Below are 8,644 nucleotides of genomic sequence, written 5' to 3'. Positions count from 1 at the left end.
GCTGTTAAACTTGCCAGAATGCCACTGATCCTGTGAAAGTTTGGTATCTTCAGTGAGTAAGACTCTACTTCTGCACCCTACATGTATCAGCATATCAAGTAGGTGCTCATTGTTGCTTCCATCATCACATCATACTTCTAGTTTTCCAAAGCTACATGCTTTTCACTAATCTTCCTTTCCCATTGTCCTAATATGGATTCAGAGATAATTTTTCCTTGAGGACTGCTTCAGCCTCATCCTACAGATCTTATGTTATCTCACTTTTGGTATCCTGTTGAACAGTTTGTTGCCCTGATTTTTTCTTGGATCTTCTTGTTACTCACTCTTCTTAGTCTCTAGTTTGGTCAGCAGCTTTTGTTTAAGTTTCCTTAATAACTATTGTTATGGCCTCCTGGTCTGGAAAGGATTTGTTTACTTCATCTGCTCTTTTACATTTCTTTCTTTCATGATGTATCAGTTTTTGTAAAGGTACCATGTTACGCTGTCCTTGTCTCTTTTTACCTTTGCACTGCAGTAACCAAGTATTTACAGGTATAGGGAACTCTCAGGTGACGAACTGTCCCCCCTTCCCTGCAATTTATAGCCTTACAGAATTGACTAGAACACTGAGAAATGAAGTGACTTGCTCAGGGTCACAGCTAATTTCTGTCAGGGGTAATACTTGAACTCAGGTCTTCCTGATAAGGCTAACACTCTATCCACCATGTCATACTGCCTCTCCATCAAAGTATATGTTGATTTTATTTGGAGTATTTTTTCAAGTTCTTCATAGAACTTCGTTATCCTCTTAGCAGATGGCATATCAACTGCAAATATTTACATAGTAGTCTTTGCAAATAGTTCATGCAAATCATGAGCTATGTAAAAAGAGATGAGCAAATATTCGATGAAATGACATTTCTTTGGTGTCTTTAGATACATAATAAACCCAACTTTCCCAACTCCTTTATTTGCTCTTCAAGGACAAACTTTGAGCTATCCCTTCATTTAGCTGCAATTTTCTTTTGTCTTCTGGTTTCATTCATAATGAGGATGCCATGCTTGATATGATTCAATCCTTTCAGTAGTTCAATGTTGACTCATTGGTCATTGGACAAGGATCTCACATTTAGTGTGCCATCAGATAAGTTAATGCTTACAGACAGTCTGAAAACCGTATAGTTCTTATTACTCTTTGCTCCCCATTTTCTGTCAGGGTCATGCATTTGCATTTTTGTCTTACGGTGAGTAGGAATAAAAGGTATTTGATTTGGAATTCATTATCTATTATACACAGTGACAGCCACATTGTGCAATGACTGACCTTGACAGACTTAGCTCATCTCAGCAATGCAAGGATCTAAGACAACTCCAAAAGACTCACGATGTAAAATGCTATCCACATACAAAGAAAGAACTTGGAGTCTGAATGTAGATGGAAGCATACTATTTGCTCTCTTTTTCTTCTGTTGTTTTGTTTTGCTTCTTCTTTTTCATGGTTCCTCCCATTAGTTCTAATTCTTCTTTACATCATGACTAGTGTGAAAATGTTTAATATGAATGTATAAGTAGAGCCTATATCAGCTTGTATGCTACCTTGGGAAGGGGGGAAAAGAGGGTAGGGGAAAAAATTCAAAACTCAAAATATTATAGAAGTGAATGCTGAAAAGTAAAAATAAATAAATTATATATATATACATATACATATATATAAAAGTTATATATATATATATATGTATATGAAAGAATTCATTACCACCTCTTGACTAGCTCCCAAATTCAGGCAGCTAGCACCATTTCCCCCCTCCTTTCAACTAGGACATTCCTTTTGGTCAATGCTCTTGGCTCTACCCATGTGGAGAGTTTAAAAGTTGCTCTGGAGAAACAATGGGAAGGAAAGTTGCTAAGGTAGATGCCTTAGGAAAGTTAACTCAAGTTCACTTACAGACTCTCAAAACCAAGCTCCCATCAGGACTGCCTCAGGCTTATTGGGTCCAGGTATAGATCTAGATTCTCTCTGCTTTGGAGAAGCCATAAAAATATTAACCAATAAAATCTTTTTTTTCAGTCTAGCTCTGAGGCTTCATGCTGGGAATATTTCAAACAATTTTGCAAATCTCAATCACCTTGGATGCCTCAACAACCATTTGCCCTCATCCTCATTTTCCCTCTCTGTAAAGTGTACTGACCTCCCAGGGCTGTTGGTAGGATTAAATAAGATAACTGAAAAGTGCTTGGCACACAGCAGGTGCTATATAAATGTTAGCTAACATTATTATTATTACCCCCAAAAGGAGATCTGAGAAAATATCAATAACCAATAACCTCTGTGTGTATTTTCCCATCTATACATAGTTATTTAAACATTCAAGATGATATTATGTAGTCAGGTTATCTGTGAGGGTTGTTTGTTTACCGTAGAAAAATTCACCTTCAGCAATACAACAGGAAGGGAGGGTATTCATTCCTTGACTCTAGTCCCCACCTTTGGAATATGAACATCACAATCTTGTCCCCCAATTCTCCTTCTCCTCGAGACATCAGGAATGAATTACTCTCTAGTAACTGCTTCAGTTCTACTCCTTCAGAGGGTTCTTCTGAGAATTTATGGAGAAGGAAGAATGGGGAAAGCCAAAAGGACTCAAAGCAGCTTCCCAGCACTCACTAGACAATGATGAAAACTGACTCAAAGTCTAGATTCAGCTTTTTACTCTTCTGTGAGATGTTTATGCAAAATATTTTTTAAGAAATCAATAAGATTCCCATATAATTCTTGATATCCCAGCAAGAGAGATCTACTTTCCCCCCTGATATTCAGATGTTCTGTGCTTTTTTTGTATTACATCCCTAAGACAACAGCTAGCATTTAGAAAGTGCTTTAAAATTTATTAAGTGCCTTATAAATATTATTTTATTTATTCTTACAACAACCGTGGGAGGTCAGTGCTACTACTCCCATTTTACAGATGAAGAAACTAGGGCAATTAGTGGTTGGTGAAGTAACTTTCCCAGGGTTATAGATGTAGTAAGCATCCGAGGCCGAATTTGAATTCAGGTCTTCCTGACACCAAGTCCAGAGCTCTTATCCACTGTGCTATCTAGCTGCCTTGCTAGTATTTTTTTTGTTTGTAAATTCCTTTTCACAGAAAATGCAGCACACAGATCCAAATCATCTATGATGAATCACTTTTATAGCTATCAAATTTAAGATGAACTACACAAAAATTAAGAAATCAATTTTGGAATAAAGGAAAACTTTGCCCCCAGACACAGCAGGGAAAAGGAAAAGGCCACTGTCCTTCACCTCATTTCTAGAAGAGAAAAGTTCCACAAGTTCCCTCCAACCATTCTTCCTCAGGGTTACCCCAGGGGAAGGGGTGGCAGCAGGAAAGGAAACACCTAATACAAAGGCCAGTTGCTTCAAGGTCCTCTCCTCACTTCCAATTTCAAATCATCCATCCTCTTCTAAATACACCACGTTGCCTCTGCTGACCCTTGTGTCCCAGGGACCTCAGGTGAGGGGAAACACAAAGTTGCTTGAAGACTTACTCAATCCCTATATCTCCCAGAGATCCTTGTAGTCAAGGACTGAGGATCTTCTCTTGGCAGGTAGAGAACTGGTCTCCAATGCCCCCATACAACTCAATGTCTATGTTTGTGGTTCAGTTCTACATTCTTTTTTTTTTTCCTTGGCTAGGCAATGGGGTTAAGTGACTTGCCCAGGGTTACACAGCTACCAAGTGTCAAGTGTCTGAGGTCGGATTTGAACTCAGGTCCTCCTGACTCCAGGGCCAGTGCTCTATCCACTGCGCCTCCAGCTGCCCCAGTTCTACGTTCCTTAGAAAAATGATTGTAAAACTCTGTTTATAATCTCTTACAATAAAGATGAAAAATACATACAATTTTTATAAAAAATAATCTGTTTGCATTGATGATGTCCTTGATGAGGGTTATTAGAAGGAGACTGGCAAGATATTTCCCACTGCAGACCATGGCTTTACCAACACAAAAATGAGTGAAAGACATACCAAACACAGTACTATTGTTTGCTAATTACAGAAAGCATTTATTTGGTACAATAAAATGCCACCATAAGTGCTCTTCTCCATCAAGATGTCTCCTAAGAATGGGTCAGAATTATGCAAGATTCCCTGAGACAGCAAAAGAGATAAACTTATTCAATGACCCTCTGAACATTAATATCAAGTAAGGCGTAAGACAAGAAGACATGAGTTCACTGAAGCTGTTTGCCCATTGTTCTAGTGAAGATCCCACCCAGAATCAGGCCTTCTAACCTATCTGTGGCTAAATTGAGCTGAATGCATCAAGCTACAGATGACTTTGGGAGCCTCCTAAAGAAAATATAAAATCACCCTCAAAGCAGGGCTATGTTGACAAATGTTTAACAATCAACTCTCATAATAATAATAGTTATTATGTTTTTTATATATACACATATATATATATATATACACACACATATACATACACATATACACATACATACAGAGGACTCAGTTTAAAGTTCAATTTTCATTATTAACATTTTCTCTATCACTTTCTTAAGTCTTGACAATCAACAGAAATAAATCAAGTCATGATTTGTAGCATTTGTCTATTTTCAAGGTACATATGCTCATACTGAAAATTTAACAACTGGCTTTCTGGAGCTGATATGAACTGGTTCCAGCACCCCAGTTCAAAAAAGATTAGTTTAACCATCCACAGAGGAAAATCCAAGTGAATGAAGAATGACTTTTGCCTAGATAAATATACATTTGAAAGGACAACCTCTGGAATTCATCCATCGGTATCTGGAACAAGCAATACAGATAGAATACAAGTTGGGCCTAGTACTGAATGAAAGGAGTGGGCTAGATTACCTCTGGAAAACTGCAGAGTCCTACTAATGACAAACTCAAAGCTTAACAGTTAAAAAAAACAAACAGACAACTAAGATCATGGCATCTGGTACCACTGCTTCTTGGCAAACAGAGGGATAAGGAAAAGAAGAAGTATCAGATTTGACATGATTGGGCTCAAAGATCACTGTAGAGGGCAACTGCAGCCATGAAATTAAAAGACGCTTGCTCCTTGGAAGGAAAGCCGTGGCAAATATGGAGAGCATCTAAAAAGCAAAAACATCACCTTGCCAACCAAGGTACATATAGTCAAAGCTTTGGTTTTTCCAGTAGCAATGTCTGGCTGTGACAGTTGGATTACAAGGAAAACTGAGCACTGCAGAACTGATGCTTTCAAATTGTGGTACTGGAGAAGACTTCTGAGAGTTCCTTGGACAGTAAGGAGATCAAACCAATCAACACTTAAAGAAATTAACTCTGACTATTCATTGGAAGGACAAATACTGAAGCTGAAATACTTTGGCCACATAGTGAGAAGACAGTCCTCATTGGAAAAGACTCTGATGCTGGGAAAGATGGAGGGCAAAAGAAGAAAGGGATGGCAGAGGATGCAGTAGGTAGTGTCATGGAAACAATGAACATGAGCTTGGACAACTTTGGAAGACAGTGGAGGACTGAAGGGCCTTGTATGATAAGGGTCACAAAGAGTTAGATACAACTTAACAATTAATGACTTCAAACTTCTCCCTGAAACAGACTCATTTTTAATAACAGGTATAAACGGGCTGCCACATAGTGGGAGAAAAAAGAAATTGTTTAAGAAGAAATTAAAAAAACTTAGGTCTCCAGATGTAAGTAAGTGCCAATGTGTGTTAGTAGAGAGGCAGTGATACAACAACCCTAAAGCTATTGTTCTGCACACAAAACAAGAAGAAACTAAAGCTATTTGTTTAGAAATTTGCAACTGTTAAAAGTTTTACATTTCAGGATCCTTGAGATTATACCTCACGTCCTGTACTGTTAACACTATAAAAAGAACTTTGAGTTTGCTTCCTTGAGACAATTCTGTCCTTGTCTGAAACATTTTACATGTAAACGTTAAACCAGAAATAACTGCTGAGATTAATCTTGGGAGTGTATAAAGACTTTTTTCTTTCTCTGACTGTATTATGTCACCATCAATCTGGGAGAACACTCTTCTTGCAGTTGCATGATATGATTATGTATGATAAATATGTGCCTCTAATGGAACTGATGCTAAACACAATGTAAAGTTGTTTTCTCCCCTCCAACAATTTAACAAAGGAGAAGAGCTATAAAGAACGTTGAAATAATGTCTTAGTTCCCTAGGGTATAAAATGTCAGTCCAAGAGGAGTCAGGGCCCTTCAGACTGGACAGATGTCTCTGCTCCTTGTGAGTCACCAAACTCAACATACTTGATGACTAGATTGGTTTCTATATGGAGATTGGGGGTAGGGTAGGGTGAATATCCAACTAAACCAGCATTGTATCTTTACTGAGCTTTCTCACCACGCTATGGCTAAATAAACCATTCGTTAATTCTTACATAACCTTTAAGTGTCTCATTTTGTTCCAGTCTCAGACCTGAAGCATCAGAATGGCCCGAGTTATGCTTGACCTACAACTGTTGATAGTTCAGTTGTATTTGAATGAGTTAATGGTTCTTGTCTCTGAAGTAGGGGAAGGATAGTTCAAAGAAGCAGACTCCTCTGAAGAAGTGAAAAGGATGATCTGATATGATGACCACAGGCAAGCCTCCAGTGGGACAGAAAGGAGGCTGAAGGGAGTTTTAGCCTAGAAGATGCTAAAGGAGATTGATATGGAAAATAAAGCCAAGGGGGACTTTCCCTGGTTATTGTTAATGGTTCTAGAAAATATGAATTGCCAGCATAAAGAAAATGAAAGTAAATGGTCCCAGTGCATTATACAACTGGAGGCAGGACTCTAAGTCTTTAAGGATCATGCCCTGAAGCAGTAGGGTAGCTGGTGAACTTAGCAATACAAATTCTCTTACTCAGTTTTTTTCCTTTTCAAAAAATTCTTTGCTATAAGGGATGGCTTTTCCAGGAGACGGAGGAGTTACAAGGGGAAATCTTTGTTACATAAAAACAAAAGATATCATTAAAAAATCTGTTAAAAATACAAGTGAATGCAGAGCTTGGCTTTGGGAGCTGGGACCAACAGACCACAGGCAAGTGGAAACCTACAAGCCAGGCTGGGAAAATGTGTTGAATCCCACTGGGATCAGGAATATAAGGAAGAGAATGGAAGTGGGAATGAACTTATCATGTTACTACCTCCACCTCCACGGTAGAGGGGGAGGAGGGGGGAGAGATGGGAGTGTATCAAAGGGTTGATAAGCCTCTTAGCACTGAGGAACTTAGGAAGTTGCTGGAGAAGTTTTGAATGACAGCCTGAGAACAATGATTAATGAGGGTATGGCCTGGAGTTTATTCTGGTGACAAGAGTTCCTTAGACTTGCAAAGGTGACAGAAGACTTACTTTTGCAAAGCCAGGTAGATCTATTTAGAGGCCCCAGATAAGGACCACATTTCATCTCTTTTTACGTGGCCAACATGGGTGTAATTCATGACAGTGTCTTATCATCCACACACAGTATGAGCTCTGTAAGTCTTAGTCAAATGGATGACTGAATGATTGAGATTGAATTTCCATTACTGTTTTATATACTATTCTATTCTCTGAACATCATGGGTCAGCTCTGTTCTTGGGTTAGGCTGCAAATTTATCGTATTTATTATAGTAACTAAAGGTAGAAATAAGTGGGCCAACAACTGGGTTGGTCATGTGGCAAGGGCAAAATCTTTCAGGAATAAAATGTCAGAATGGTATGTGTTACAACAAAGGAGAGAAAGCAAGGATTAGTAGGTAAGAGCATAGGATTTGGTGTCAGGAAGACTTAGCAGCTGTGTGACCACAGGCAAGCCACTGAATCTATCTGAGCTTCCTACAACTGTCTAAAACTTCTCTACTAAGTTATAAACAGGCCGCAATTTGAATCAGTGGAGGGAGTTTTCATGTCAACAAAAGTCACAGACATTTGATTACTGACTTATTTGTTAGAACATTATTAAAACCATTTTAAAGAGGGAAATAAAGGTGCTTTTCTATACCATTTTCATTCCCTGTAAAAAGTGCAGGTCAGCTACAAAGGCAACATTTTTTTGAAGAACCAAAGGCAGCTCATTTTTGATGATCTCTTTCTTCAAAATCCCATGTTCTTTAAGATGGTTAGTTTAGTTGTTTATAATCAACTAAAGTAAATGCCATCCTTCTTCCACCTTGAATTATATATCTTACTTTCTTGACTTTCTCTTTATTTATTTCCTAATAACTCAAGCTTCTTAGAAACATACTTTTCAGAAAGACCACATGCTTCTTCTTCCTGGCTTGTAGGAAGAATGACATTTGTTCTTCTCTAAAAGAAAAGACCACATTGACAGTTAAAAGCAGTAAAAGCATCACTCAAGTATCTTACTTAGTTTTTGCTCTGTAAGCAAAACTCTGCATCCTTCCTTTCTTAGAGAAATGAATTCAATGGGTTTTTTTTGTTGTTGTTTTTAAGGCAATTGGGATTAAGTGACTTGCCTAGGGTCACACAGCTAGTAAATGTCAAGTGTTTGGCCTGGATTTGAACTCGGGTCCTTCTGACTTCAGAGCCAGTGCTCTATCCACTGCACCACCTACCTGCCCCTGAATTCAATGTTCTTAAGAACAATGAAATGATCAAATCTATTTTGGAGAGCCCTAAGTTTACTCA

At 38.3% G+C, this 8,644-nt stretch overlaps 1 protein-coding gene across 1 annotated transcript in view; it reads right to left on the bottom strand.

The window, feature by feature from the left end:
• Positions 1-4,021: 4,021 nt before the first annotated feature.
• The window catches only part of RFT1 (RFT1 glycolipid translocator homolog), a 45,491-nt gene continuing 40,868 nt past the window's right edge, over positions 4,022-8,644 (bottom strand). The window contains 1 exon segment of the mRNA XM_020971542.2: positions 4,022-8,302. The gene's annotated coding sequence lies outside the window, so the exon portion shown is untranslated.

This window comes from Phascolarctos cinereus, unplaced genomic scaffold, assembly GCF_003287225.1.
Source record: "Phascolarctos cinereus isolate Bilbo 61053 unplaced genomic scaffold, phaCin_HiC Scaffold_4;HRSCAF=312, whole genome shotgun sequence".
NCBI classification, from domain to species: Eukaryota; Metazoa; Chordata; class Mammalia; order Diprotodontia; family Phascolarctidae; genus Phascolarctos; species Phascolarctos cinereus.
The sequence above is the reverse complement of the archived record's forward strand: the minus strand, read 5'-3'. Positions and strand labels throughout refer to the sequence as shown.